Source organism: Pinus tabuliformis, chromosome 2_2, assembly GCF_031772625.1.
Source record: "Pinus tabuliformis cultivar Carrire ecotype Pingquan chromosome 2_2, CPIR1, whole genome shotgun sequence".
In the NCBI taxonomy this organism is placed as follows: Eukaryota; Viridiplantae; Streptophyta; class Pinopsida; order Pinales; family Pinaceae; genus Pinus; species Pinus tabuliformis.
Window position 1 is genome coordinate 965268263 of NC_142300.1, and position 8887 is coordinate 965277149.

Here is an 8887-nt window from a genome sequence, read left to right on the forward strand (position 1 = left end):
TGAATTTTGTGTAAAGGTCAAAGGAATCACTCACTCGATGAATATTCATGAGTGAGCCACCAACAATTAGGTTTGACTAAAGAGTGTGGTCAATTAGCTTATGATTAGCTTGTAGAAGAGTGCAACCATTGTGGAGATAATCATGAGTTAATAGAGATAGCAAAAGGCTAGAAAAAAAGTGTCCTTTTCCTCTCTAGAATTTTGGGCAAGAATTTTTCTTTTGGTGAAACTTAAAAAAAGGTGTGGCTTTTGAGTGCACCATCGTGATATTTTCGTGGAAATTGTAGTGTAACCACAACCTAGTAGAATTGTAATTAAAATGGTTGATGGGATTGTTTAAGTTTTTTCAAAGTTTGAATTTGTAAACTCAAAGTTTGGAATATTGGTAGAGGAACATTGACTCTATAAGAACAATAGAAAGTGTGTAGTGGTTCTTTTGATGTTTGGGACATCAATAGCATGATCAATTATTCAATGGAAATAGCAAGTTTAAAATCTATTTTTAACATTTAAAAATAGCTACCCTATCTCATATTATGTAAGAAGGAAATTAGAGGTTTAATAGCAACATATTTAGTACATAGAAACAAAGATTGCTTGTGATTTTTTAATACAAGTGCTAAGAGAAACTTGCCTTGGTAAAAGGAAATATTGAGTACAGTGAATGTGGATGATGAAGCTACATATGATGCAAAAAATCGGAGGGTTGTGATGTTGATCAAGCTCTATGTGACCATTGATATGATATTTGATGTCCAAGGCGATGTTGATGTTTGGAAAACATGAATGAAACTTTAGATATAGGTAGAGGTTTCTTTAAAAGATTGCTATTTTTTAAAAATGGGGAGGAATACTAATCACTCCATGACCACTTATTGAAAATAATGGAGATTGGAGATAAGTTGAAATCCATTGATATAAAAGTTGAAGAAGACAATAATAATTAAATCCTACCATCTTCATATGAAAATTTTGTTGAAACCCTGAATATAACTTTGTGAGATTTTAATCTGATATTTGAGTAAATAAGTAGTAATCTTTTATATAAATATATGTACAAGGAGTTCAATAGAATTTATGTGAATGGAGATTCAGAATTATCATTAAGGCATAGTTCAAAGGGAAAAATTGTTAGGTCCCTATAATACTAGTGTAGTCCCCATATTGTTATTGTTGTGTCTGATGTAGCCCTCATATTTTTATTGTTTTTCCCTCTAGAAGACCACTATTGTTATTGTTGTGCCCTTATATTATTATTATTTTGCAGGACCTAATTATATTGTGACTTTTTAGACTCTTATATATATATAAAGGAGATCTTGTCATTTGTATCATCCAAAATATGTTCATTTATGTGATGTAAACAAGGTTTCCCCCTCAAATAGACTTATTTTCAAGTTGTTGATCTATCTTTTCTTTTGTTTTGTGAATTGGTTACATAACATTTGATATCAAAGCTTTTGGATCATATGGTTTCATTGCTTCAAACAGGTCATCTTGGAATTTTTGCTATAATTTTTTTTTACAAGGCTTCAGATACTAAAATTTCAACCACGTGGAGCCGAAATCTTGGTGAACATTGTATAAAAAAGTCAAATATTGGTTCATTATATTCCCATAGATATGATTCAAGGAAGTTAGGGTTTTTGTATGCTCCAGAATTCTATCGGAAACAAGTGTCTTAGGGAAAATAATCATAGCCTTTGTTTCGGGCATCCAAATTGGATTTTATAAAAAGTTTCCAAAAGTGCACAGACTGTAGTTTCTTGGGTACCATTTTCAGGGCCAAAGGTTGAATAGTGACACATTGCAAACCGTACAAGTTCGCTCTATTGAACTAGTCCATAAGCAAGTCATCTTTGGAGATTTGGCTTAACTTTATCTTGAAGAATCTAATCTTAGTCTAACTGGTGGTTTTGAAAAGAGGACACAGAGGGATACCACAAGACAAAATTTCAGACCTTGGGAGGCCAAAATTATACAGATACAACAGTTTCAAGATCAAGCTCCAAAAGGAAAGAATAAAAAATGTGAATATTTTTTTAATTTGCATAACTAGTCTGAAGAGATTCAAAGGGCATAGTAAAGCATAGATATCATTATTTGGTCCAATATGCCTTGCAATAATAAAATGGATACTCACATTAAGCATCTAGAAAGCTCGACTATGACGCATGAAGAAGAGGAAGAAATACAGCATGATATATCAAAATTACATGACCAAGTGCAACAAATTTCACTCTCACAAAGAGTAACCAAAAATGAAATGGAGGCTAAGATAGATGGTTTGAAGAATGGTTTAAAAGAAAACATGGAAGGTTTGAAGGATGGATTAAAAGCAAGCATGGAAGCTAAGATGGATGATTTGAAGAATGGTTTAAAAGCAGGCATAGAAGGTTTGACAAAGTTGCTACAAGAAATGTTTTCTAGTGGTGACAAGGTACTCCATGAAAATAAGGATGATGACAAAAGGTATATGAAATATGATTTTAGGAACTCCAATATTGGGTTTAAGAACAAACACATTCCAAATATCAATATGAGGAAGTTTGATGGAAAAGATCCAATAACATGGATACTACAAATGGAGCAATTCTTTGATCTACATGATGTGCAACACACACAAAAGGTACACAATGCAACTTTATATCTAGAACCCAATAAGTTTGTGGTATTGATGGTTTTGTTCTTATAAATCACTTGTAACTTGGTTAATTTTTACGGAGAAATTGATAGCACATTATGAGGATACAAAGAGCAACACCTTCTTTAGCCAATTAATAAATCTCAAGCAAAAGGGTTCAATAGCGGATCACATTGAGGACTTTTAAAGATTGCATATCAAGGTAACTGATATTCCTGAAGAGCATATGATTGATGTCTTCATAGGGAATTTAAAGGATAATATCCAACATGAGGTTCGCCTTTGAGAACCTAAGTCATTGGAGAATGCATTTAGGGTGTGTTAGGTCCCTATACTACTAGTGTAACCCCTTATTGTTATTAGTACAACCCACTTATTATATGTTTGTGCCCATGCAGTCCCCATATTGTTATTATTGTGCCCCATAGAAGCCCACTATTATTATTATTGTTCCCTTACATTATTATTGTTATGTCGGCTTTGATTATATTATGACCCCTTAGACTCCTATATGTAGAAAAGAGGTCTTGTCATTTGTATCATCCAAGAATTGTTCATTTGTGTAATGTAAATGAGGTTGCCCCCTCGAAGAGGCTTATTTCTAAGGTGTTGATCTATCTTTTCTATCTTTTTGTGAGCTGGTTTCATAACATTTGGTATCAAAGCTTTGGATTCTAGGGTTTCGATGCTCCAAATAGGCTATCGTGGAATTTTTGCTATAACTTTTTCGCTATGAAGTTTCAGAAGCTAAAAAAAAAAAACCATTGGAGAAGAAATCATTTTGAACATTGGCTACGAATTTCAATTCTTGTATCGCTATATTTTCGGAGATATGATCTGAGGAAATTAGGGTTTTTGGAGACTCCCGAATTACATTCCAAACAAGTGACCTTGGGAAAATCATCATAACTTTCTCTGTGAGCATCAGATTGAAATTTCGTAAAAAGTTACAAAAATATGATAGATTGTAGTTTTCTGTGTATTGGTTTCAATTCTTAAGGTTGAAACAGTGACACGTGGCACTTTGTACAAGTTTTCCCTACTGAACCAGTCTATAATCAGGTCATCGCGGGGGATTTGACATAACTCTTCCTTGCAGAATCCAATCTTGATCAGACTTGCGGGGTTAGAAAGAGGACTCAAAGGGCTACTGGAGGATGCAATTCCAGAACTTGGAGATCTGAAAGTATAGAGTTACTGTCGCTTCAAGATCGAGCTCCTAAAATCAAGAAAAGGCGATATGAGGAAGTTTGATGGCAACGATCCATTAAATTGGATACTACAGATGGAGCAATATTTTGATCTACATGAGGTGCAACTGTTACAAAAGGTACGTATTGCATCTTCATATTTAGAACCGGATCAATTTTTATGGTATAAAGGGCTTTGTTCTCGTAAACCACTTGTTACGTGGTCAATTTTCACGGAGGAAATGATAGCACATTATGAGGATACAAAGAGAAACACCTTCTTTAGCCAATTGATAAATCTCAAACAAAAGTGTTCAATGGCAAAGCACATTGAGGACTTTCAAAAATTGAATATAAGGGAAAATTATATTCTAGAGAAGCAAAGGATTGATGTCTCCATAGGGACTTTAAAGGATAACATTCAACATGAGGTTCGTCTTTGGGAACCTGATTCATTGGAGAGGGCATTCAGGTTGGCAAGAAAAGTGGAAAGCAAAATTATGGAAACAAGGAAGTCTACCCCTCACAACTACAAATATGGAAGTGTTGTTTCTCCTAGCCTTCCACAACCTACAAGGTTGACACCACAACAATTGGAAGAAAAAAGAGAAAAAGGGCTTTGTTACAATTATGATAACAAATACATTAAAGGTCATAAGTGTGCTGAGAACAAATTATTTTACATTGATTGTGAAGAGGAGGAAGAAAAGGATCAAGAAACATCAAAAGAAGAAGATATACACTAGGAACCAACCCTAGAGAAAGAAGAAATGAATCTGACCATATCTTGTAAAGCATCGCAAGAATTACCACTCCTCAAACTCTCAAGATATGAGGACATATCAAGAAGAAAAAGGTTCAAGAAGTGAAATATCACATCAAGAAAGAAGAAATGAATCCAACCATATATTGTAATGCATTGGTCGGAATTACCACTTCTCAAACTATCAAGATAGAAGGACATATCAAGAAGAAAAATGTTCAAGAAGTGAAAGATCACATCGAGCATCAAAAATGAATCCGACCATATTTTGTAATGCATTGGAAGAAATTACCACTCCTCAAACTCTCAAGATAGAAGGACATATCAAGAAGAAAAAGATTCAAGTAGTGAAAGATCATATCGAGCATCAACAACAAGTTCTCCAACTTTTAAAGGATAACGCCACTTTGGTGCAGAATCGAATGAAACAACAGGCAAATCAACATTGCAGTGAAAGAAGTTTTGATGTAGGCGATTGGGTATTTTTATGACTACATCTCAAGCAAGCTATTTATGAGAAGGAAATGTTGGCAATACTACATGCACTTAAGAAATGGTGACCTTACCTAATGGGAAGACACTTCAAGGTAAAAATGGATCATGATAGTCTTAAATACTTTTTAGAACAAAGATTATCTTTAGAAGAACAGAAAAAATGGGTCACAAATATGTTGGGTTATGACTTTGAAATCATCTACAAAAAAGGGAAGCAAAATGTTGTTGCAGATGCACTCTCAAGAAAGGATGAGGATGTGGAAGCATTGTTTTGTGCTATTTCTATTATCCAACCAAATTGGATAAACGAAGCAAGGGATGAATGGAAGAAGGATGAAGTGTGACCACTCATTCAAAAGTTGCAGAAGATTCTAGTTCAAACAATATTGCCAAAACTTGACGAGGAAGGAAAAATCATATTAGAGCTTGGAGCAGTCATAGAAACAAGAACCCGAAAGCTACGAAATTGATCAATTTCAGAGTATCTCATCAAGTGGAAGAACTTACCCGCTGAAGATTCCACATGGGAGGACAAGAATTTTATACAGAAGCATCAAGAACTACTCAAGCGTTGAGGACAACACTTTTTGAAGGAGAGGGGCGTGTTAGGTCCCTATACTACTAGTGTAACCCCTTATTGTTATTAGTACAAACCCCTTATTATATTGTTGTGCCCATGTAGTCCACATATTGTTATTATTGTGCCCCATAGAAGCCCACTATTATTATTATTGTGCCCTTACATTATTATTGTTATGTCGGCTCTGATTATATTATGACCCCTTAGACTCCTATATATAGAAAGGAGGTCTTGTCATTTGTATCATCCAAGAATTGTTCATTTGTGTAATGTAAAGGAGGTTGCCCCCTCGAAGAGGCTTATTTCTAAGGCGTTGATCTATCTTTTCTATCTTTTTGTGAGCTGGTTTCATAACAGAGTGGAAAGAAAATTTGAAAGGAAAATTATGGAAACAAGGAGGTCTTCCACTCACAATTATAAAGATGGAAGTGTTGTTGCTCCTAGCCTTCCACAACCTACAAGATTGAAACTGTTAGCGCTTGAAATTTCACCTCAGGCTGAGAAAGGTAAACCTCAAGGCCACATCAAACCACTTAGCCTCGTAGCTAGCCCTACGGGGCAGGAGAGGGCTCTCTCCGGTCTATCTCGGTAAAATCTTCAATGGATGAGATGACCAATAAGGTAACACTGATTTTAGGCTAGTAAACTGATTAAAAAGGTTGATTTGGGATTTTTAGGGTTTTTGGTGGCAAATTGAGGAGAGGGCAATTTTGGGTGCGGGGATTGGACACAGTTTCTGCAGGGGGTTCTTTGGGGCGAGGTAGGAGACAGTATTGATGCCTTTGATTGAGGTGGATGATCAGGAATGACAGGTGAGGAGCTAAGGAGAGCAAACAATAACTTTGAATTCTCCTTAGACAGTAGAAAACATTGAAATTAAACAAACTTAAAAGCAGAGCATGACAGTCATGAATTCTTACTTTAACACTTCATTTGTTTAATGTGCAGAAGGAAAAGAAAGGAAATGGTTCACATAACACACTTACAAGTACATAGAGAAACACACCATCAATACATGTAACCACAAGAATCCCAAAAAGGACTGCAAAACCCTGGTCTTCCTTAGCCAAAAATTGCAGAGATACAGTGAATAATACAATGATAGCTTCTCCCTCAAGAGTCCAACCATGAAAATGAGCAAGAAAGTACATAATATAGATCATCTAACCTCTTTCCCTGCCTCTATGGGTCGAGCTCACTATCCTAGGAGCTGTTTCAACCACTTCTAAACTAAGCACTACAAACTAGGCAGTCAAAACAACTTGCCTCTATAAGCTAGGAAACCAATTCATTCATTTAATTTTCACCTTTTTCATGAATGAATCTTCTAGAAGAGGTACATAAGTGTAAAAGTGTCATAAAATCACATTAATTACATCAAGGAGGATAACAATTCACTCCATAAAGTCAAACAAGGTCAAACTGCGTTTTTCTGAGCTGTACACTGAAATTTTTGGAAAATTTGCCTGACGGGTCGCGCGCCTCTGCCTGACGGGTCGCGCGCCTTTGGGGCCGCTTTTGGGGCACTTCCAGGTGTCCAAATGGGGCAAGAGTAGGCTTGTTGGAAAGTTCTGTGAGTCTACTTTCCAACCCAACTGGAATTTCTGAATTTGGTGGTCATTTGCCCCTCCAAAATTGCAATCTCCCAAGACTGCTTTCTGTGTCTCAAAAATGTGGCAGAAAGTCAATTTTTGCTTGTTTTTTGACTTTTTGGAGGCCCAAAACTTCACAAAATCTCTTGTCCATGGATGAGCATGTGTAACTTTGCATGAAAAATCTGGAAATGCTGAGTTTTTGCAAAATGGAGTTGCCAAGATGAAGGGTCGCGCGGGGGGTGAGACCCGTTAATGGACAAAACCTGTAAATTGCCTGAAAAAACCAAAATTTACCCAAAATGCTCAAAATTTCTTGGGATTTGTGCTATGGCTAGGCTATTTAGTGCCTTGGTCCTTCAGTGAAGCCTCGGCCAAGATGTGGAGGGGATCGGGCCTCTTTCTCCGTTTTAGTGCCTTCGTCAACCGCCTTTGAAGCACCTTCATCTTCGCCTTGCACACGTGCATCCGTGCCCAATAATGGTTCTTCATGTTCCTCAGCAACTTTTTATCTTGGTTGGCCTTAGCCAACAACCTCTCCAAGTGTGCATTGACCCGGATAAGCATAGTCTCCCGCTCAATTGGCACTAAATCACCGGGCCTTCTTCGGTTCAAGATGCGGTCACTACGAATCCTCCACAACTCATCAAGAGTTTTCTCATCCTCCAACTGTTTGTTGCGCTGCTCTAGATATGAGATTGTCCATTGTGCCCCTTCTAGTCTCTTTTGTAATACATCATTTTCAGCTCTAAGGTGCTGAATGATCTCCTTTGCCTCTTGGCTCGGAGAACTGACCTCAAGATCAACAAGCTCTATATCTGGAACTCCTGATGGCCCCTCATCAATCTTGGGCTGCTTGCCCCTCTGTACTGCCTGTGCTGCTGAAGAAAGCGAGGCCCCTTCCACCTGATGTGGAGATAACACTCGCTGAGCTGATGATGAAGGCGAGACCCCTTCCACATGCTGTGGAGAAAGTACTCGCCGAGCTGCTGCAAATAAGGCCCTCTGGCCTCTCTGATAAGTAACCAAAGGTGAGGAGCTGACATGTCTAGTGACGGGGATGTCATGCTGCTGTGATGGTCCTCCCTCCTCGTGAACAACCTCAGGATGTGGCGGGGGTGGTGCTGTGAAAAGCTCACGAGAGATGAACTCCTCCCATGAGATGCCCTGCTGAGCCAACTGATGTAGTACTACAAGCTGAATCAAACCATAATGGTAAAGGCTCCTATACTGCTGTGACGGGCTCTTCCTTTGCATCATGGACACCATTCTCACAATGTTCTGATAGAAGAAAACAGGGATGTTCATCATCCGTACCCGTGTGAAGTGCATCAATAAGCGAATATGGTACGAATATATCTGTGAAAATCTGCCCTCACAGGTAAAATAGAGCATGATGAGCCTCATCATGGGAGCATACTCACTCCTGAGAAATCTGAAGGGAAACACACCTGTCAAGTATCTCATGACTGCTGGTCTAACAAAAGGCTCAAAGTGAACACTGTCCAACACCTTGCGTTTATTCCACACCTCCCCGACATTAGGTATCCCTGTGGCCTGTGCAATCACCTCGGGTGTCAATGTGAAGTCCACCCCGGCAAGGTTGACATGTCCATCATGCAA